The sequence below is a fragment of the Balaenoptera physalus genome (assembly GCF_965194825.1).
Source record: "Balaenoptera physalus genome assembly, chromosome: 11".
Lineage (NCBI taxonomy): Eukaryota > Metazoa > Chordata > Mammalia > Artiodactyla > Balaenopteridae > Balaenoptera > Balaenoptera physalus.
In genome coordinates this window covers 105,321,459-105,345,077 of record NC_138896.1, presented here as the reverse complement: position 1 = coordinate 105,345,077, position 23,619 = coordinate 105,321,459, and the positions used below count along the sequence as shown (strand labels likewise).

The following is a 23,619-nucleotide window of genomic DNA, read 5'->3' as shown; positions in this document are numbered from 1 at the left end:
CAAAGATTAAACAACCCTGTGATTTACTTCTGAGTGACTTTTAGCTGGGGAGCTACTGATGGTCTGAAGAATAAGTTTAAAAGCATTGTCGTTTTGCTCTCTGCAGCTGGCGGTTAATCAAGCCCCAGTGGGGCCCGATTCCCAAGAGGGGAATAAACAAGGTGACATCATGGTGACACACTCCCGAGGGACTGTGCAAGTTGTCCGCGCTGTTTGCTGGTTGCAAGAGTCTGTGCTTGCTCTCTTGGGCTGCTCATCATCTTTGTATGGCTTCTGACTCTGTAGGTCTCCAGGGATGGGTGACAAACTTCATCTCCCGGTTCCTTTGCCCTCCTCGTGACCCTCAGGATCTAGCCCGCCCTTCTGTGGTGGTGGCCTCCACTGCACATGCAGAGTTCCAGGAAAACAGTGCCTCTGTACACAGGCTTTCAAACCCTGAGCACACTCGGTATTGCCCCTCCCCTGAATTTCAGCATAACAGCTAACATCAAGGTGTGTAAATCTTACCCACTTATTCCCTCTCTCATTTGACTGTGGGTCTTATGCTCCTTGAAGAAAAAAGATAAACTGAAGAGTGTGGTGTTCCGCATGTTATATCTACAAATAGATTCTGCTCACGGTCTGGACAAGTCATCTCATCTCCTATGCTTCAGTTCTTCTCTGAAAAACTGGATAATAATAGTTCATAGGGTGTTTGCAGAAGTTAATTAAATTAATACATGTTCAGAGTTATAACAATTCCCAGGAAGTAAGTAATCACTAAGTGCTAACTATTTCTATTACTATTATTGTTATATTGTAATTTTCATGAGAGGAAATGTGGTCTATTTATAAGGATACGGGCTTTGGAATCCAGAAGACTGGCTTTCTATCTTGACTCTCTCAATTACTGGCTGTGTGACTTCAGGGAAGTTATTTAACTTAGAGCCTCAACTTGGTCAGAGTAGGATAGAGATTAATACTACTGACCCCCAACAGTCATTGTGAATATTAACTGAGGGACTGTCTAGAAAACACCTGGTGAAGGTCAGACACAGAGTAGACACCTAGTAAGTGATAGCTCCTGCATGTTACTCTGCATGGAAAATACATCATTTCCAATACATAATAGATGAAAATTGCACACGTTAACCTGTAAAGGGAGGTCAAGGAAGAAGGGAAAGGCAGTGCTCTGAGACACTGTAGGTAGCATCCCACAGACTAGCTGTTCGGTGACTCTAGAATTGGGACCAACATTTATTGAGTGCCTCGAGGGCAAGAAAGAGAGCTAACATTTATTGAGCACCTACAATGTGCCAGGCACTTTAAATAAGTGCATTTGAGCCTCAGAAAGACCCACAAGGAAGGGTTTGTCTAGTTTCCTGGTGATAAGACAGACAAAATGCTTGCTAAGGTCTCACGCTGAGTAAACAGTGTAGCTGGAGCTCTAATCCGGGACTGTGTGATGCGCAAACATGGCTTTCCTCCCCCTTACGTAATACTCAGACACGCAATGGCAGTCGTAAGGATGAGCAGAGCGTAGCCGGGAGATGGGCAGGGGTGAAGTCGTTGCAGGTATGAGAACAGCGCACGGGAGAAGCAAGAGCCGCAGAGGCTCCCAGGAGGGTCCGAGTCCTTTCCAGGAAGGTAACAGAGGAGGTGGGAGAGGTGTGTGGGAGGAGGGCGGCCGCGGAGCAGCCTGCGCGGCGGCGACCCCTTCACGGTGAGAGGAGGACACAGGATCCAGCAGCTGTAGTGCTGGCCAGCGAGGGCACACCGGTCACAGGGCCACGCGAAGCGGTCCTTCTCTTCAGGTTCAAGCTGAATGTTCCCACCCGACAGTACCCAGAGCGCTCAGGGGCCTCCCATGCACGTCCTGTCCAGATGCCTTTTCCCATCTCCTTGACCCGCCTGTGTCCTCAAAACCTAGATAGCGACCCTCTTTGCATATCTCGAGTCTCTGTGTTGTTATGCTGGGTCTCTCCCTCTACCCTGAATCCCATCCTCAAGGCTTCTTTTTGTTATCCTGGCTTAGGCATCTGCCAAGGTCAAGAAGAACAGGGCTGGGGGGTGGGGGGAGGGAGAAAAAGTAGATCCCACCGTACACTGGGAGGAATTCTGACTTTTCCAGGTTCATCCCCAGCAGACTTACACTTTAGCAAGTTCAGAGAGAAGAGTGTAGTTGAGGGGACAGGACTGGGGGAGGGGGACGATGCGGGGCGACTGCAGCTGCCCAGGGAGAGCTGTGGCCCTCTGGTTTAGGGCTGTCATTAGGCAGGATAGTGAGGAAAAGAGAGATCTGAGACATATTTACGAGGTTAGAATAAATCGGTAATTGGCTGTGGAGGTGAGAGAGAGGGAGGGACTCAGGAGGCCCCTCTGGTTTCTAGGTGGTTGTCTGGGTAGCAGGGAGCGTTGTTACCTGCTGGAGATACGGGGGTGGAGCCGATTGAAGGGGAGGCTACCGAGGACCTTGCACAAGTTTGAGGGGCCTCTGGGCTGGATGGGGGGTCCAGCTGCATCTGATACATGAGCACGAGACCCAGGAGAGGTCTTGATGGCCAACTGAGAGCAATCAAGATCCCCCCACCTCCCTGGGTAGAATGAGAAAAACAAGGGGCAGGGAGAGAAGCTGGGAGAACAGCAAAGCTTAAGGGGCAGGTGGAGAGAAAGCAGCTCTCAGAAAACCCAGAGATGCACAAGAATACGGGGAGTATATGAGGCTTCCCGCTGCTTTGAGAGTAAGTCTGAACTCCTTACTGCTGCCCACAGGGCCCTGCCTCCTTGATCTCCTGCCTCCTGCCCCTCCTGCCTGGATGCGCACCCGACCTTCCTCTTTCCTCCGGCGCACCAAGCTCATTCCTGTCTTGGGTCTGTCCTTCTGACCTTCCCCACCTTCCGGGGCAGCCATTTATTAAACCACTTTATTGAGGTATGATTGACATGCAAAAAAGCTGTGCGGATTTAATGTACACAACTCAGTGGGTTTGGGGATAAGTATACACCTGTGAAACCATCCCCCATCAAGGCTATAAACGTATCCATCACCTCCCCATTATTATCATTGGGTTCCTCCGCCCCCCTTAATTAGTAGTATTTTGCGTGTGTGTGTGTGTGTGTGTGTGTGTGTGGTAAGCACACTGAACATAAGATCTATCCTCTCAGCAAATTTTAGGTATGCAATATGATACTGTTAGCTCCAGGCACTATGCTGTATAACAGATCACCAGAAATTATTTAGCCTGCCTAACTGCAGTCTGTACCCTTTGATCATCACCTCATTTTCTCCGTCACCAGCCCCTGGTAACCACCACTCTACTCTTTCCTTCCATGAGTTTGACTATTTCAGATTCCTCATGTCACTGGAATCCTACATTATTTGTCTTTGTCTGGCTTATTTCACTTAGCATAGTGTCCTCTAGGTTCATGCATCTTGGCACAAAAGGCAGGATTTCCTTCTTTTTTTTAAGGCTGAACAATATTCCATTGTATATAAGTGCATGTATCCATTTGTCCATCGATGGACCCTTAGTTTGCTTCCATGCCTTGGCCGCTGTGAATCATGCAGGGCAGACACTCTCGACCATCCTGTCTCAGGTAGCTCTTTTTATTCCTACTCACTTCATCCTGAGTTACTTCCTTTCTAGCTTGTAGCACCATCTGAAATCTCTGGAACCGAGGTAATTATTTGTCTCTTTTCCCATCCCCCATTAAGACATAAGCTCCATAAAGACGTGAGCTTGTCTGCCTTGTTCGTCTCCAGAGGCTCGGCACCTACCTGAGTGCCTGGCACCTAGTGCACACTCAGTACATACCTGCAGAGAGAATGAATGGACCGGCAGGGGTGATGTCACAGCAGCCTAGGGCGGTGGTTCTCCATCAGGGCTGCTTGCATCAAAGTCACCCATGAGGTTTTGTAAACGTGCAGATGTCTGTCCCCTGCCCCAACCTCATACCTGTGAAATCTGAATCCCCTGGGCATGGGTAATGTAAAATTCTCCACTTTGACGTACTCTGCTGACAGCCAGGTCGGGGAACCTGTAGAGTAGAGAATTTCAAGGATCAACAGTGCCAAATGCAGCAGGGAGTTTCATGGGTCTAAGAACTGAACAATGTCCAGACTTGACATGTTTTAGGGTTAAGCCAGTCAGTTCAAAGTATGGAGGAAGTTACTCAGGAGGGAATGCACCCCCATCTTCTCCTACCACCCATGTGGTTTAGAGGGTCTGACCCCCTCCTCCTCCAGAGCAGGCACTTACTGGTCACAGCGATGGGCTTGGCTTCTGCAGTGTACAGCTCAGGGCTGGACACAGCCAAGGACTTCCAAGAGGATGCTTGCTCGGGCTCCTGAGTAAGTCTCTTCTGGAAACTCCTGGAAAAGACTCTTCCTCTTCCTCTGGATGTTGTGGTGTGAGAGTGTGCGACCTGGACCTGCAGTGGCCATTTCACTGCCACAGAAGCAGAGAAGCTCGGAGCCTGCAGATAAACTAGGTCCCCCGGGAAGGGAGAGCTGAGGGAGGGAGAAACCGGGCCCTGTCTGGAGCCCGTCCCCTCCGAAGCTTCGGTTCCACGACTCAGTACACGAGAGGGAGCCTGACCGAGCCAACCAGGCTGTCAGCCTGCACGTGTGCTGAGTTGACAGTGAACAAGGCCTTTGTTGTTTTTGTTGTTGTTGTTTTAGAAATTTATTTATTTTATTTATTTTTGGCTGTGTTGGGTCTTCGTTGCTGCGCGCGGGCTTTTCTCTAGTTGCGGCGAGCGGGGGCTACTCTTTGTTTTGGTGTGCAGGCGTCTTATTGCGGTGGCTTCTCTTGTTGCAGGGCATGGGCTCTAGGCACGCGGGCTTCAGTAGTTGTGGCTCGAGGGCCTCTAGAGCGCAGGCTCAGTAGTTGTGGCTCAGGGGCTTAGTTGCTCCGCGGCATGTGGGATCTTCCCGGACCAGGGCTTGAACCCGTGTCCCCTGCGTTGGCAGGCGGATTCTTAACCACTTCGCCACCAGGGAAGCCCAACCAGGCCTTTGTTGATGCGCAGACCCTTCAACAGACTTTCCTGAAGCAGGATAGGAATCTAAGCCATGGGCTTCAGTCAGCAGAGTGACATGAGCAATCAAAACACCCATCACAATCTGTCCATATTTTTAGAGGGTTAGAACCTGGGTCTAAAGGGTTGGAAGCCTAACATAGCCTGATTCTGGGAAGTAGATCTTTTACATCCGATACAGGGAAAGCTATTTAGAAATAGACACTCTGTGAAGACTTTTATCTTGTGGTCACACAGCAACGCCAAGATGTTCCAAGATCCAGGACGGCCTCAGTCGTCTTCACAACCAAAGTCAAGTCTTGCCATCTTTAGAAACCAACATGGGAACAAGCAGAACCAAGAGGTCTCAAGCTACTGTGGGTGTGAATGAACATTCCCTTTTGCTTCATGGCCTGAAAGCTGTACATCTGTCTTGGATTGTACATTGTGTCTGTGCTTTGATCCACAGTAACTTCTCATGTTATGGAATTGATTTGCATTGAACACCACTGTAAATAAAAAGAAATATGTGTCTGAAAAAGAAAGCAACCTGCCAGCAGACCTGACCAACAGTAGTAACAGTGGACTGTTTGTCCTATGTAGGTTGGAGTTGCACAGAATTCAGGGGCTCTCCTGGGGACCCTCATCATTGTAAAGCAAAGGAAATGGGCTTTGGTGGCAGGACCCACAGCATATGACCATAGGATTCCAGTTTCGGGGTTTGTGGTCAAAAGAGTATGGACTTTGGAGACAGATTTAAGTTCAAACCCTAGTTCCACCACAAGTAAGTTATTTAACAACTGGAAACATGAGTGCAGTCAAATCTACTTCTTGGGTATTGAGGATCAAATGGTAATAGATATCATTTGAAGGTGCCTTGCAGGCCCCCTCTGGGCTCTCAGACTTCTCATGGTAACAAAATAGTGGCCACAGTTTCAAATGTCAGGCTCTCCACCATACCATCCAGATGACCCCTCTGGATCCTCTTCTCCCCTTTCAAAGAGAAAACTCTGGAAAGTGTCAGTTTTTGCTTCTTTTCTTTCTCTATCGTTTTACTGCTGCATTATAAGAGTACCCAAAACATTTATAACATTAATGTGAGACATTCTAATTACTTTGAGGCTGAAAAGTGAGATCTAATGTTTGAAACATAGATACTGAGTACACTTTCTCGCCTGCGTCCTCCTAACATTCTATCAACTTTATCGACGTATAATTTAGATCTGTTTTAGGTGCACGCCTCAAGGACTTTTGACAAATGTATGCACATATGTAACCACCAATAAAGTATAAATGATTTCTACCACTCCAGAAAGTTCCGTCATGCCTCTTTGCAGTCAATCCCTCCTCAGCCCTATCGCAGGCAACCACTGACTGCATCTCCATCACCATAGATTAGATGTGTCTTTTCTAGAATTTCATAGAGATGAAATCACACATGTAGTCCTTTGTATCTGGTTTCTTTTTTTCACCATAATGTTTTTGAGATTCATCCCCGCTGTTGCATGTATCAGTAGGTTATTCCTTTTATTGCTAAGAAGTAATCCATTGTGTCAATCTATCTCAATTTGTTTATCTTTTTACCTATTGAGGGACATTTAATTTTTATTATTAAAAAGTTTTAATAGTTTTTTGCAGTTTTTTACTATTATAAGTAAAGCTGCTCTGATGTTTGTGTGCAAGTCTTTTTGTAACATTCCATTTCTCTTGGGTATCTATCTAGCAGTAGAATCGCAGAGTCATGTGATAAGCATATGTTTAAATTTTTAAATGTTTATAAAATGTGCCCAACAGTGTATGAGGGTTCCAGTTGCTTCACAGTCTTTGCCAGCACTTGATACTCTTTTAGCCATTCTAGTGGAAATGAAGTGGTAACATTGTGGTTTGTTACTAACCTTTTAAAAAATTTGTGGAAAAATACATATAGCGTAAAGTTTACCATCTTAACCATTTTTAAGTGTACAGTTCAGTGACATTAAGTACATTCACATTATTGTGCAACCGTCACCACCATCCATCTCCAGAACTCTTTTCGTCTTGCAAAACTGAAACTCTGCCCCCATTAAATACTATCTCCTCATTCCCCCTCCTCCCAGCCCTTGGCAATCACCAGTTTACTTTCTGTCTTTATGAATTTGACTAGTACTCTAGGTACCTCGTATACTGGGGTTGTACAGTGTTTGTCCTTTTGTGACTGACTTATTTCACTTCGCATAATGTCCTCAAGGTTTCTCCATGTTGTAGCACGTGTCAGAATTGCCTTCCTTTCAATTCTTTAGGGTAAATATCTAAAAGTGGGATTGGAAGATCATATGATAGTTCTATTTTAAAATTTTGAGTAATCACCATACTGTTTTCCATAGAGGCTGCACCATTTTACATTCCCAGTGTCAGTGTACAAGGGTTCCAATTTCTCCACATCCTCACCAACACTTGTTTTCTGTCTTCTGGGTTTTTTTTTCTTCTTCTTCTTCTTTTTTAAAAAAACAGCGATCCTAATGGGTGTGAGGTGTAGCTCGCTGTGATTTTGATTTACATTTCCTCAATGATTAGTAGTGTTGAGCATCTTTTCATGTGCTTATTCACCACTTGTATGTCTTCTTTGGAGAAATATCTATTCAAGTCCTTGGCCAATTTTTTTTTTATAAATTTATTGATTTTGTTTTTATCTTTGGCTGCGTTGGGTCTTCGTTGCTGCACGCGGGCTTTCTCTAGTTGCGGTGAGCGGAGGCTACTCTTTGTCACGGTGCGCGGGCTTCTCATTGTGGTGGCTTCTCTTGTTGCGGAGCACGGGCTCTAGGTGCGTGAGCTTCAGTAGTTGTGGCACGTGGGCTCAGTAGTTGTGGCTCGCAGGCTCTAGAGCGCGGGCTCAGTAGTTGTGGCGCACGGGCTTAGTTGCTCTGCAGCGTGTGTGATCTTCCCGGACTGGGGCTTGAACCCGTGTCCCCTGAATTGGCAGGCGGATTCTTAACCACTGTGCCTCCAGGCAAGTTCCCCTTGACTAGTTTTTAAAATTGGGATGTTGATTTTCTGTTGTTGTCGCCACTGACTTTTCAACTGTCCTTCTCTTAGTGGTGTTATTCCATTTTATAGATGAGGAAACTTTAGTTCAGAGGGGCAAAGTGACCATAATAGTACTAGTCACAGGCATTGTTCTTATCTCATCAAAGATAAAGATGAGCAATCATTTGAATAATCATTTGAAGATTGATTGAACATATACTAAGGGCAATAGAAGTGTGACACAGGCTGGAGATACCAGTTTACAGTTCCTGGAGGGAGACAGATAAGTAAACAGGCAATGTTAGTACAGTGTGACAAGCACCGTAATAGGGGAAGTACGTGCCACTCTGAATATTTGGGAACCTGGAGGGAGTTTAGTAGAGCTGGAGCACTAAGTTTAGGAGCGGCTAGCAGTGAGGCTAAGGAGGGGGATTGGTTACAGCTCTTAATTGCAAATAACAGAATCCACTCAAGCTTATTTAAGCCGAAAATAAATTTGTAAAAGAATATTAGAAATTTGCAAGAGGCCCAGAGGGTGGGGCTTGGAGGCTACAGGACCAGAAACAATGCCCAAACCACCCCACGGGACTTTCAGCAAAGACCCCACTGCCACAGCCCAGCTGGTACAGTCACTGAAGCTCACCAGCTGCAGTGACGTGGACACCCAGCCCCACCAGCGCTGCCCGCAAAGCCGGTTGCCTCTGTTCTCATCCTCGTCTTAACGTGATTCCCTGGAGTGCCTGCTTCCTCGCACTGCTCACTTGTGAACAAAACCTTGCATGGCTGTGTCTGGTGGACAGAACTTGCTCCCCAGACGCAAGTTGGGAAAATGAGTTTTTCTGGCTGTGTCTTCAGTGCGCAGGACTCTAAAGGAGGGAATTCCCCAGTCACAGAAAGGGTTCACCAACAGCGGGCAGGTTCACACAAACACTTGTACGGGAACGTTCACAGCAACTTTGTTTGTAGCAGCCAATAACTGGAGAGAGTCCAGATGTCCTTCAACATGTGAATGGTTAAACAAGCTCTGGTCCGTCCACACCGTGGAGTATTCCTCAGCAGTAAAAGGAATGGGCTATTAATACACACACGCTTGGATGGCTCTCTAGGGAATCATGCTGAGTGCACAAAGCCAGTCCCCAAGGGTTGCGTGCTGTGTGTGATGGAAGTATGACAAATAGGCTGCAAAGCTGCAAATCCAGCCTCGAGGCAATCAGGGAAGGCTCCACCAAGAAAGAGATCTTTTGAAGAAATGCTCGTAGAGGGAACTGCACTGCAGGTACCAAGGCCTAAAAGGGCCTGTCAAGTTTAGGACAGAGAGGAAAGTCTAATGGTGTTGGAGCATAAGAGTGTTTTAGGAGTGTTAGAAGAAAAGGCTAGAAAAATGGGCTGGGACCAGAACAGGAAGAGCCTTGAATGCCATGCTAAGTCTGGACTTGTTTCTATAAAGCAGCAATTCTCAGACCATAGCAGGCTTCAGGATCATCCGGGGGTCTTGTTAAAATGCAGATTGCTGGGCCCCACTGCCAGAGTTTCTGACTGAGTCTGTCTGGGATGGGGCCTGAGAATTTGTGTTTGTTCCTGCCGATGAGGGGACCCCATTTGGAGAACCACAGGTGTAACGAATAGGAGATAGACGTTTTCAAGCAGGGGAATAATGAGATCAGTTTTTTTAGAAAGATCTTCAATGGAATTAACCTGGGGACTGAGTGACTTCCTGCAGTGTAAATCCCTCAGGTGATCCACACAGATGGTATTAACGGGCTAGGTGTTGAGAAAATTCGGGTTCCAGTTCTGTCTCTGGGACTAGCTGGCTGTCTGAACTGGGGCAAATATGTTAACCAATTTGAATGTCAATTAGAATGCCAATAACAATAATTACTACCATTTATTGAATAGTTACGTAATCATCTTGTGAACTACAGCTGTTCTAAGAGATAGGTATTATTGTTCTGTTTTACAGGTGAGAAAATTAAGACTCAAAGGAGTTAACTTGCCCAGGATTCCAAGACTATTAAAGGGCGGGGTTAGGATTCAAAACTAGGATTTTTTTTAAACTCTAAAGCTTGTGCTCCTAACTACTTTGTCATGATTTCTGAAACTGAGGTTTACAAATGTAGTCTTAGGAAGTTATGAGTTTTCTGTGAGAACTTTTAAACTCTAGTATTTTTTATGTTAATCTTTAAAAATTTGATATAAGCAAATACTGGGTCATCTGGATGACCTTTCTAGCTGGTTTCAGGCCCTGCATTTGCATATGTGTTTACAGTGGCATTTAAGCGGAGTAGAATCATTGTAATTGTTCCAGGCAAAGCCAAAGGAACATCAGTGGTCCTCAGTAGTGAATGATGCGCCCATGCAAAATAAAGAGCCAAGGACCCCAAGACAAGCTGGATGAATGAAGCGTTCACGGTGGTTTGAATGGAGAAAAGGCAGGAGAGTTAAGTCGCCAAGGGGCCCACAGTAGTAAGAAAATACAAACACATGAGCCCAGAGGTGAGTTCCATATCCACACTGCTAACCTATTTAGTTTCACAGAACAACATCATCTGTCGTATTAAGTTAATGCTGTTAATTTCAACATTGCTGATTTAGTGGCATTGCATATATTTAACTTGCAAATACGTTTGTGTTTTATAATCGCTTAAAAGCTACAAGCCAGGGAATTCCCTGGTGGTCCAGTGGTTAAGACTTAGCACTTTTACTGCCGAGGGTCCGGGTTCAATCCCTGATCAGGGAACTAAGATTCCACAAGCTGCACAGTGTGGCCAAAAAAAAAAAAAAAATGCTGCAAGTCTTTTAAAAAGGTACGAATCCTAAGAGTTCTCATCACAAGGAGAAAGTTTTTTTTTTCCTGTTTCTTTAACGTTGCTTCTGTATGCGATGACGGATGTTCAACATGTACTGTGGTCATCATTTCATGATGTATGTAACTCAAATCTGTGCTGTACACCTTGAACTTATACATATAGGTCAATGATATCTCAGTGAGACTGGAAGAAAAAAAAAGCTGCAAGCCTCTAAGGGACTTACATTGAGTTTTATGGTGTCCATATTCGAGTGACATGAGAACAAAACAATATAAGTGAACTCTGGGAGTCCAGGGGAATTTTTGTTCATGAATGGGGGTCTGCAGATGACTTAATACTAGGCCAGGGTTCTGGGTTATAGTCAACAGAAAAGGTCTCTGGTTAATATAAGCAGAAAGAGAGGTTGTAAGATGGGTATTGGGCGGCCAAAGAATAGATGGGAGGCTAGAGATGCAGACTCAGAATGTGGTCAGGAGCTCGGGAAGGGAAGAAGCCCTGGCTGTCCCGGCACTACGTTCACCACTTCAGCCCGGGCACTGGTGTCCCAGGACTCTTGACATGGCTGCCACCACCAAGCCTTCAAATCACTGTCTCAAGAATGAAGAACCCTGGCAGGAACATCCAGTTGGCTGAGCCTCGCTCATTCCCCTACCTCCTGGCTGCCAGGGAGGGACCACGTGGCCCCCTTTGGTTTCTGTAGACCCAGCCAATGGAGAGTTTCCCCCAAATAGGATAAACCTCTAGACGCTGGGGAGCCAAAACCCAGTCCAGTGTACACACTCCACTGGGGGTCAGAGAAAACGGGCCCAGTTCTAGGGATGTCAGCGTTAAATAAGACAACCTCAGGAGCATCTGCTAGAAAGCCCTGCCCACATGTTTGCAGTTCCTGCCGGCAGTGGCAGTGTCCTGCCAGGTCCCACCGAGATCAAGAGCACAGATAAAACGCCCAGCCTCCACCGTGGCTATTTTGGTTTCACGGCTTCACTGCAGTGGGCAGATCAGGAGGGAACCATGCACAGTAATTGAACAGAGAAAACAGAAAATTTTTTTCTTCCTGGAAAAAAATTTTTTTTCATTTAAATCAGCTTCTTCTGATGTTTATAAAAACAAGCCAACAAAAGGCCTCTAGCTCAGATTTTGGAGCTGAAATTCAGAAAACATAGTATTTATCATTGCAGCACTTTTCTGTTCCCATCCTCCTGGGCTGATCACACAACTGGTTTTGCTGGGAGCAGGAGCGCTGGGGGGTGTTTGTCCGGGTCTCTGATGGCGCTGGCTTCAAACACTCCCCTGCAGCGCTTCACATGTGGCTGCAATTAACTGTGCAGCAAACCTACTGCAGGAGGAGAGATTGTGTGTCTTATACTTCGCAGTAGGAAACTGTGACCCTTTCTCATTTTGGTCGCAAATCCTCCACTTTGAAGGTGTTTCATTTGGGGAACTGCACAGGAAGTCCTTGATTGTGTGTTACTTTTTTGGCAAAGATTTCTGCACCCGGAAATAGTGTTTTTCTCCTTCCTTCTCCAGTTACATGAAGGTGTTGGGGGGGAAAAAGCCTGTTTTGGCTACTGCATGACCTGCCTCCTGCCCACCTCTCTGACCTCATCGCTACCAGTCTTCCCCTCCCACCCCTCTCCAGCTACACTGGCCTCCTGGCTGGTTTCAAAACATGCTAGGCCCTCTTCTGCCTCTGGGTCTTTGCACCTGCTTGGTCCTTGCTTTGGCACATCCTCCCCCCTTAGAGACACACGATTTGCTCCCTCAACTTCCTTCCAGTTTCTACTCACGTATTTCTTACTATAGAAGTCCTCCTGCTTCTAGTATTTTCTTACTCACCCTGCCCTGTTTCTCTTCAGTGTACCTGACGCCCTATACTTACTTCTCTATTTGTTTATTATCTATCTTCTCCTACTAGAATCAATCTTCATGAGGCAGAGACTATGTCTTCTTCCTTGCTAATCACTAGTGGTCAGCACATAATAGACACTCAATAAAGTGTTGGATGAGTGAATGCATGTAATAGTAAAAGCTATCCTTTCATGCGTAGTGGAATTATAAACATTATCTCTAAGGAGGAGTGAATTTATGCTGATGTAGTTAGTGCATTGAGGATCAAGGGCAATGGGGGGCCCGTACCAGTATCAGAAGCCACCAGGAAAAGGGGAAATGCAATATTTAAATCTTCACTCTTGACACCTCCTTTGCTGTCCTGACTCATATACCCAACTGCCTTTCCAACAGTCCCTTTTGGATATCTCAGAGGCAGCTCACACTACATACGTCCAAAGTGGAAGTCTTAATTCCTCCTGCTCCCAGTATAAATCTCCTCCTTCCCGAAGTTCCCATTTCACTTAATGCCCACCTTTCACCTTGCTCATGCCAAAAGCCAAGGAGTCATCTTGGGTACCTTGCTTTCCTCCAACCCCTACGTGCAATCCACCAAAAAGTCTGCCAACTCTGCCATGACAGAAATGGCCAGCTGGACGCAAATCTGTGTCCTCTTTCCACAGTGTAGGACCACTGATGGGAAGTAGTTGCCCAAACAGGGACTACATTTCCTAGCTCCTGTCATGTGGGTGAGGTCACGTGACTAGCTCTCATCAAGAGATATAAGTGGAACGATCTGTGCCACAGCAGGCCCACGTGTCCTTCTCCATCTGTCTGCTGGATGAAGAGTATCCTCAAAGGATTCTGGGGCCCCAGGGGTTGGCAGAGTCACAAGATGAGGATCCTGGGTCCCCGAGTCACCACTTGGAGGAGAGCCACTTGCTCTTCTAGAACTGCTCACTGTTTGGACTTTATGTCAAAAACCACCAAGTTTTTGGGGTCATTCGGTTCAGGAGCTGGCGTTACCTTAACTAGTACATCTATCTCCAAACTATACCTCAGATCTGTCCACTTGTCTTCATTAGTCTCTTATTTTATTTGGAACCTCCATCCTCTCTCATGAGAAAGATTGCAGAAGTCCCTTAACTTATCTCCTTCCTCTATCCCTGCCAGCTATAGACTGAATGCTTATGCCCTCTCCCCCAGTTCATATGTGGAGACCTACTCCCCAGTGTGATGGCATTTGGAGGTAGGGCCTTAGGGAGGTGATCAGGTCATGAGAGCGGAGCCTTCATTAATGGGATTAGTGCTCTTATATGAGACTCCAGATAGCTCCCCTGCCCCTTCTGCCATGTGAGGGTACACCAAAAAGATGCCCATCTAAGAACAGAGAAGCCAGGCCTCGCCAGACACCAACTATGCCAGTGCCTTGACCTTGGACTTGCCAGGCTCCAGAACTGTGAGAAATAAACGTTTGTCATTTAAGCCACCCGGTCTATGGTATTTGTGTTATAGCAGCCCGGAAGGACTAAGACCACCCCCCCACCCCCACCCCCGATAGTCTATTCTCTACACAGCCATCAGAGAGACCTTTTAAGAACCCAAATCATGTCACCCCCTCAAATAGCTTCCCTTTGCATGTAGAATAAAGTCTGAACTCCTTCCCATAGCCAGTCCACTGCCCCAGCTTTATCTCAAACCTCTCTTCTCCCCCGTTTATTATGGTCCAGCCACCCTGGCCTTCACTCAGTTCTTCGAACACAGCACACTTGCTCCTGCCCCAGAGCCTTTGCACGTGCTAACCCTTCTGCTTGGAAACCTTTCCCCCAGACCGTGGCATGACTGGTCCCTTGCCCTCATTCAGGTCTCAGCTCAAACGCTGCCTCCCCAGAGGGGCCCTCCCTGATCACACTGTCAGACTGACGCCACTCTGCTGCCGCAACGGGTCATTCTCTGTTTCATTCCCTGTTGTATTTTCCTCATTGATCTTATCACTAATTTTAAATGATCTCTTTTAAGTTAACTTACATGACTTAAACCGTGTTTCCTGGCTAATCATGTCTCTCCCACCTCCACCCCAGCACCCCTCCATTAGAGCATTAGCTCCGCGGGAGCAGGACCTTGTCTGACTTATTGGCAGTTGAATCTTCAATATCTAGAACAGTAAGACAGAAGGTGCTCTAGATCGAAGGAAGAAAGGGAGGGAAGGAGGGAAAAAGCGGGGCGGGGGGTGCGTGGAAGGGAGAGAGGAAGAATTTGCCCTAATCAGATCAAGGACCCTCACAGCACAACCCCAGGGTCCACACAAAGTTGCTGGAGAGGAGGAGTGAGCTGGGGAGAGGCAGAGGGAAGGCGGCTGGGTAGCCCTTCTGAAGCAGCCTCCAAGGTACAGAAACGGCATCACCTACCATCCCAGGCCATCAGCTTCCTATTCTTTGGGAAGCTCTCTCTCCCTTTGGAAGGAAAAAAAACCCCACATACCTTTGCCCTTCTTTTTTCTCTCTGTACAGAAACCTTATCTATTTTGGACCCAAACCCACTTTCCCTGCTGCCAGTAAGCACTGGAAAGGTTATAGTGCCTCCTTGTCTGTGTGATTCAGAAGGATATGAAGCTGTAACTGTAGTATAAAGAAGACGTGGTTTGTCCAAGGTAACTAATTATTTATCAATATATCTCAAATTCTTCAAAAAGTTTTGTACATTATGTTGCCCTAAATACTAACACAGTCTGCTTACTGGGTATTCCAGGGCTGCATGCAGTGGGGTCACATTGGACTTTGAAATGGGACCCACTTTTATTGATTATGTGACTGTTCCAATGTATACAAACACTTTTTAAAAAAAATACGAGCTAATACAAATTCATCAGTCTAAGCAAGGTTGACCTGGATTTTAAAGCTGTCCTAAGTAATCAACTGTAGGGTCAATCAGACGAATGATGAAGTGGAAGAAAAAGAAGCCATTAAAGAATTTTAATACTTTTTAAAATACTTAATAATTTAAAAAACCCTGCCTTTTTTGTCACTTAGGGCTTTTTCTTTTTCTTTTTTTTTCCAGTTTTACTGAGATGTAATTAACATACAGCACTGAATAAGTTCCAGGTGTACAGCAGAAGGACTTGACTTACGTATATTGTGAAACGATTTCCACAAGTTTAGTTAACAATCCATCATCTCAAATAGATTTTTAAAAAGGAAAAAAAATGTGTTTTTTTTGACTCAGGATGAGAAGTCTTAGGATTTACTCTCCTGACAGCTTTCAAATACACTATACAGCAGTGTTAATTATATGGATCACGCTGTGTGCGTTACATCCCTAGTACTCATGTACCTTACAACTGGAGGTCTGGACCTTTTGACCCCCTTCACCCCATTCCCCCTCCCCCCCACCCACCTCTGGTAACCACACATCTGATCTCTTTTTTATGAGTTTGGTTCCTTTCTTTTCTTTTCTTTTTTTTTAAGATTCCACGTATAAGGGAGATCATACAATATTTGTCTTTCTCTCTCTGTATCTGTCTGTCAGTATTCGTCTTATAAGCACCTTTCTAAGTGGGAATCATCCCTGTTACATAGTTGAGAAAATGAAAGTTTGAGCGGGGTCCACGTTTGTGCCCGGTGTCATGCAGCTAGAAAATGGTGGAACCAAGGTTTGAACTCTGGTCTGTCTGATGCTGAAGTCTCAGCCATTCTCATGTGCCAAGGGCTTCTCCATCCTTTGACAAACAATGTCAGAAATGATGTTAAGACCCTACTAAATTCCATTTCCACATGGTAGCCCACAGGGAATGGGAAACCAGGAGGAGATAGTTCCCTTCAGAATTGAAGTGTTGGTCTAGGAGTGTAGATTCAGTGATTTATTTAGGGATTATCAAAGGGGTCTTTTCTGGGTGAACTGAATGATATTGTTGAAAGATTATTGAATGAGGAGTCAGGCCAGATGGTTTGAATCCTGGTTTGGCACTGCTCAAGTAGTTGCACTAAGGCAAATGTTCTACCTGCTCTGAGCCCCCATTTCCTCATCCGCCGAATGGGGTCATCAGTGCTCCCTCACAGGATCACACTGCATTAAATAAGAATGCGCAGCACAGCACAGTGCCTTGCACGTGGTTGGCACCCAATATGCTGATCTCCTTCCTTCCCTGTTTACTTTCTTCTTGCCTGTGTACAGCATATGCTTGTAAGAGTTGATGCCAAAGCAGCAATTGGAGCCAAGAGAGACATGGCAATCTTGGTTTGAAGAATTTCTCTCTGAGGTGATGTCCTCTGAGTGTGTCCACCCTCAGAAGAAAAACCCATGCTTATTTTTGGTGAAGTTCCCCAGCTCAAACCATTCTCCATCTGAGAGGTAGGTAGTTAACTGTGGCCAAACTCTAGCCGGCCTTGAATCCAGCAGCTGCAACATTCTTTTCTATGGAAAATGGCTCTTCTTACCTCCCGCCCCAGCCCACCGAAGTCTGTGTCTAAGAAAGACAACAAGAATAGATTGCCAGGCGCTATCATCCTTACAGTATTCGAAGGAAAATTCCTTGTGCGAGGACAAAGCCAATCTTTGGACCAGTGTTGAACATCACTTAGAGATCCGAGGTCTGAGCAATTGTTCTGGCCATAAATCTGGTCTTGCTTAAGGGGACTCATTCAGATCCATGCTGTGAAAAGAGCTGACATTCAGAAAAAAGCTCACCACTGACTCCTTGACAGGTTTCAGATGGTACGTTCTGCTGGAACAGAGCCCTCGAGCAAGGCTCTCCATGGAATTCGGCATGGGGCTGGAGGCTCAGGTTACTACCACTCCAGCGGCCCCACCATGGGATTCCATCCAGGTGTGTGGGGGGTAAAATCCCTGTTGGGTCATGGTGGAGGTGAGGCTCACTTCTGCGCTCTGAGACAGAAAAGAAGAAAGGGGACTGAGTGCTTATTTCCTGTCTGGCACTGTTAGAGGCCTTCATATACATCTGCCTAGAAATTTTGCAAATGTTTTAACCATTCACAGCTCTGTTATTTACCACGTTGTGATCCTGTGACCATATCTCTGAAATCTGGGCACTAGAGGACTTGGCAAGCAGCTCTGGGTTTGAATTTTGACTGCCCACCCAGGAATGATAGCTCAATGAGGGCAATGTGTTCACTGCTGTAGCCAGCCTCCTAGCACATAGGAGGGCCTCCATACTTATTTGTTAAGTTGAATTACCCTGGGCCTGCTTACTTAGCCTCTCTAAAGCTTCTGTTTCCTCAACAATAAAAGTAGGAAAAATAAAACCTAGATCATAGGATTTTAAAATTATGCTTTAAATTGTGAGGTTGTTGTAGATTCATATGCGATTGTCAGAAATAATACAGAGAGATCCCATATATCCTTTACCCCACCAGTAACATCTTGCAAAACGATAGCACTATATCACAACCAGGATGTTGACATTGATCAATCCATTGATCTTGTAGGATTTCCCTTCTAGGACGTTTATGTGGATTAATTGCAATTATGCAGGCATAATGTTTAGCAAAGTGCACGAGTACTGTAAACATTTAACAAAGGCAGCTAATATCCTTCTAGGAGACAATATGATGTAGACCAGTGCTGCTCAAAACATAATGTGAATATGAATCATCTGGGGGGCTTGTTGAAGTGCAGATTCTAATTCAGTAGGCCTGAGTGGGCCTGAGAGTGTGCATTACTAGCAAGTTCCCAGGGGATGTCTGCTGTGGCTGACAGCCTAAACACGTAGACTCCAGAATCAGACTGCCAGGGTTCAATTCTAATTGTGCCCTTGTTATCTTTAAGACCTCAGACAAGTTATTTAACCTCTCAATGCTTCAGTTTCTTTATTTGCTTCATAGGGCTATTTACAGTCCCTACCTCACAGGGCTGTTGTGAGGCTTAATTGTCTTAAAGCACTTAGTGCCTGGGCCGTAGTAAGTGCTCATTAAGTGTTAGGTATCATTATTATCTTAGATTATTTCTTATTCTGTACTCTCTCACTGAAATAAGACCACTTGGGTTTTTCCACTAGTTACTTTGGCCCCCAGAAAAGTAGAAATTCACCTGTTCTCTATGAGAAAAGAGAGAAGTTATTGCTAGAAGGTATTTGTAGAGCTCTTCTAGATCAAAAATGGCAAACATCTGATTCACCAGTTCCTATTCCCCACGCACAGCAGACATTACTAATCAATCTTGACATTCTTTTTTCATTGAACCTCAACAATAGCTTCAGAGGCCTTCTTAGGGATGGCTCCAGGCACAGCTGGTGCTCAAGATGAAACCTGTGTGCCGAAAGTGATCTGGTCTAAGCTCCTCCCAGAAGTGGAGGCTTAGCCCCAGGGCTGCAAACTGACGTCCAAGGCTCACACTGTTACCCGGAGACTGAGTGTGAACTAGAACCCACATCTGTGCTCTCTGCGGAACGAGCTGGAGTGAAGAAAGCAAGAAAGGAAGACCAGGAGAGATTCACAAGAGCACTTTAGAAGCAAAGGGATACAGGTAGAGAAAGACTTTCTTCATAGACAGGTTAGTGCATCTAGAAGAACAATAAGAGTCCCTGTGCACTGCGACCATTTCAGATTGGCAGCCATTGGGGTTTCCCTTATGACCCCCATGGAGTATGACATGGGAGGACACCCTAAAAAATGAACTACTTATCGGGAATGTGGTGTGGAAAAGAAAACTGTCTTTACACTACTAACTGGGGGGGGGCCTTAAAAAATCGAAAGGAGCAAATGGAAAGGCAAAGACCTTATTCCCACTTAATTGAACTCCTGAGGGCTTTTCCATGTGTGAGTTATATCTGTCTTGATGGGGCAGCCGTGCGCTCCACCCTGTAATTCTGCCTCTCCCCGCTCTCAGTTTTCATCACGGGACCGTGCTTGACTTCACAGACCATCGTGGACCCAGGACTTCAAGGTAGACCAGATTGTGGCCATTTTTGTAGATTGGTAGAAAGACAAGAATCAGATCTTCTCTTTGAGCAGTTTGAATGATGAAGGTATGAAAGGAGTGAATTACTGGTGGGGGCAAAAGCCAAAAGGGGGAGTAGGGGCAGTAATAAGGGAGCCAAAGTGATGAGGAGGCTCCTTGGTAGGTAAATGAGGAAGAATTGAACTGCGAGGAGGCCCAGGGAAACGGAGAGGGAGTCTGGGTAACGACTTTGTGGCCCGTGGGGGAGGCAGAACCGTGGTTCCCAGAGCAGCCTTTTCCTGCACTTTCTTCTCCTTTTAATTAATATGGAAAATTTCAAGTCTATGCAAGATTAGACAGAACAGGGACTTCCCTGGCGGTCCAGGCTTCCACTGCAGGGGGCGCGGGTTCCATCCCCGGTGCGTCGGTCGGGGAACTAGGATCCTGCATGCTGCCGGGCTTAAAAAAAAAAAAAAGAGTAGACAGAATAGTATAACCCCCCGCCCCCATATCCATCCCTCCGCTTCAATCGTGATCAACTCAGGGCCCATCTTGTTTCTTCTCTATCTCCACTCACTCACCTTCTTGATTATTTTTATTTATTTTAAATAAACTTCTGGTGCACTTATAAAATCCTTGCTTTGAAACACATTCTTATCAGTGGTCCATGCACAGCCTGCCTTATTATCTTTTTTAGTTACTTACTTAGTTTTTTTGTTTGTTTGTTTTTCAGTTTAGAAGTTTGCCCGATTTTTTCTTTTACCTCCTTAAATATATTTTTTATTATGGTAAAATATACATAACATAAAATTTACTATTTTAACCATTTTAAGTGTGTAGTTCAGTGGCATTCACACTGTTGTGCAACTATCACTTAAGTAGTTAATTTTAATAGTGAACCCGTGAACCCGTCAACCAAAAACTAAGACTTTGACAATGACCTACATCTAACCAATGGTTCCCTCCCATCCACCCCGTGCAGTTCCCCTCCCCAGGTAACCATCATTCTGAATTCTCTCATCATCCTTCCCTTACTTCTTTTTTACATAGTTTTATTGCAGGTGCATGTACTACCACAATTATTTTTCATGCTATTTGTAACATTACAAATAGGATACTATGCTGTGAGTAATCTTTGCGGACTTGCTTTTTTCACTCACTATTGTCAAGATTCCTCTCTATTGCTGCAGGCCTCTGTGTAAGTCACTCGTTTAGGCTGCTGTCTACATTCCCTTGTGTGGACAGTCCGTGTCTGACACATTCCACCTCCAGCACACTTCTGTCTTGACAGCATACCTTCCTTTTCTTACGGTAGCTTGAGCGTGTCTCTCATCTGCTTGATCAAGACATTCAGACTGAAACCACCCTGGTTAGATGTGGCCAGGGAGAAGTCACACTAATGCTGATGTAAGGGAAGCAGCGAGATTAATCCTTGGAAAGGTTGAAGACTGGTCACATCCATGAGAAAAGGCCCTCTGTCCCCATGATTTATCTGCAGAGTAAGGCTCACTCTAAGCAGTGATGGAAATTAAAGAGGCAGCTTTAGGACCTCCACCCTGACCCCAAATGGAAATCATCTTGCAGTACACAAATGGCAGAGCTGTCATACAGATCAAATGAGATAATGATATGTGGGGACACTTTGTAAACCCCAGAGCCGTTTTATAAATGTGCAGTTGCATGGTGATTGTTATCATTACTCATTTGCATTATCTGGACAAGTCATTTTCCTGTCCCTCCATGATTACGGTGGCTGTCTGCTTATACGGTGCCCCAGCAAGACTGGGTTTAAGGGAGGTAGAGAGAAGGGGAGAGAGGTGAATGTTCACCAGATATTCTGTCTGGTCTTTAGTCCCTGCAACGGCTCTTCAAGTTAAGAACTGTCTCTGTTTTACAGATGAGAAAACTGGGCTTGATAACATGCCCAAAGTTATAACTTTGGGCATGTTATAACTTCATAACTGACAGAGGTGGGGTTTGATTCAAATTCAGGTTTATTCAAATCCCAAGCCCTTCCTCTATTGTCACACTTCCCGAAATCTGCCCCAGCAGTCCTCACCCTTTCCTCATTCCACGTCCTAATCTGGCAGGATGAAACCTCCTCTCTATGATCTTTCTCAGGATTTTTTTCCCCTAGTCTTAGACTATTGATGAACTAAAATGGAGTCTAAGTAAAAATCTCTTTGGGAAGACTGGGAGCCTTCCCGAGCTTTAATCTGTTCACTTTAATCTGGAAACCAGGAAAGCAGGCGTGGTTATGCTTGGGTCAACTTGTCACCTGGGTCATCCTATCTCCATTGGCCCTGTGTGGACAGCAGGAGAGTGTATTTCACAGGGGGCCGCAAGACCGTGCCTCGGGTTCAGGCAATGCCTCTCCGCGGTTTAGGTAAACCTAATCTCGCTGTAAAATGGAACTATCTATACCTGTCCTGCTCCCCAACCCGGGGCTAAGATCAAATGAGATAACAGGCTGTGACCCGATATAATTGGATGAGGTAATAGATAGGAAAACAGTTTGAAAACTGCAAAGCATTTCCCCCCAGCATTAATGTAAGCCGGTATTTGTTTCTGTTATCCTTCCATCTCAGCAGAGCCATCTCCCAGGGAAAGCCCTATAGCAGGAGCCCCTAATAATGACTGAGGTTTGAGAACAGCCAGAAGGCAAGCAACATGAAGCCATTTCAAGCAAACCAGAGGAAGTCCAGTCCCTGACTATTTATTTTATGAAGTTAGCGGCTGGATACGTTAAGCAAATGTTTTCTTAATTGTGGCAGTATGGGAGAACAATGGGGCAAGGGCTGCCGGGGACCGGGGAGAATCAGGCCTCCACCCCTCCTACCCACACCCCGAAATCTCCAGAGAATGACAGGAAAAAATTAAAGACAGGGCTTTTCTTTTCGTGGTCACATGTCTACGCTGCTGCTGTAATAAGAACCTGCACCGATTAGAAATGTTTCGCCCCCTCCTCTCCGCCCCTTCCCGGGCACGTTCCGGAGCAGACCGGGCTGTGGACTCCGGGAGTGTGCCAGACACAGCAAACACCGGTGTGTGAGCGGCTGGAGGGGGCTCTTTCCACCCCGAACTCTCTGCCTTCCTCCTCGGTTCCCTCCCTTCCACACTGACTTCATTTACTAGGACTTCCTCCTCCGGGCGAGGGAGGGGGAGGAAAGACGCTGCCGTGCGCCTGTGGGGTGTGTGTGGAGTGCGGGGTGTAAAATGCTGTAATGAGAGGCAGCCGAGCGGCGTCTGAGAGCCCTGGACTGCAGCAGCCGTTCTGATCGCGGTGGCACCTGAGCGCTCACCTCCCCAAGCAAGTGCGACCTGTCCCTTCAGGTGCGTGTGTGGTCGCCGGCCTGTCGGGCAGAGCGGCTGGGGGTGTGCGGGTCACGAGAGGGCGAACCAGTGCCCCAGGTCGGCGGCCCGTGGAGCGTGGAGCCCGGGAAGCGGGAAGCGCCGGCGTGCGCGGCGCTCCGGCGGCTGAGCGGGCGTGGACGCCGACCCCCGGGCGCCTTCCCTGGGCAGCTGAGCGAGCCGGTCTGCGTGATAGGCGGGGACGCGTGCGGGTCTGGAGCCGAGGGCGGCGGAGGTGCCGCAGGTCCGGCGCGAATGCGCGGGCACTTGGCCGGCTGCGTGGCGGTTTAGGGGCAGGGAGGTTAAGGGACAGCGGGTAGGGATTGGGTCGACTGTGGTCGTCGTGGTTACGTGTGCTGTGTCCACCGGATACGAGAGCCTACTGTGTGCGTGCGGGGGGGGGGCGGGGAGGCGTGCTGGCCCGCAGCTGCGAGCCCCTGGGCGCGCACGAGAGGTTCGTTTATGTTCGTGCGTGTGCACCAAAGCTGTGTTCCCGCTGCCTGGGCCTCTGGGGTCCGGTCCGGTGTGTGTCAAAGGCTGGTACACACCGCGTGCGCCGGGTCCACGCACTCCCCCGGGTCGAGCGCAGCCCGGGCCCCCTGCGGACGTTGGCCGCCCGAGCGCGTCTGCATCCGTTGGGTGGGTGCGAGCTGCCGCCAGGCGCGGGGCGGGTGGGGGAGGGGAAATGAGCCTCCCCCGGGCGCGCGAGGCCCCGCCCCCGCCTCCCCGCTGGCTCACCTGG

General features: G+C 46.8%; 1 protein-coding gene across 7 annotated transcripts in view; it reads left to right on the top strand.

The window, feature by feature from the left end:
- The window catches only part of LOC309639020 (phosphatidate cytidylyltransferase, mitochondrial), a 264,790-nt gene that overhangs the window by 85,028 nt on the left and 156,143 nt on the right, over positions 1–23,619 (top strand). The window contains exon 1 of one of the 7 annotated variants that reach the window (XM_082415721.1): positions 22,637–22,859. The exons of the other annotated variants lie outside the window; for them this stretch is intronic. The gene's annotated coding sequence lies outside the window, so the exon portion shown is untranslated. Of the gene's footprint in view, positions 1–22,636; positions 22,860–23,619 lie in introns of those variants that run through there. 7 annotated transcript variants of the gene reach the window in all.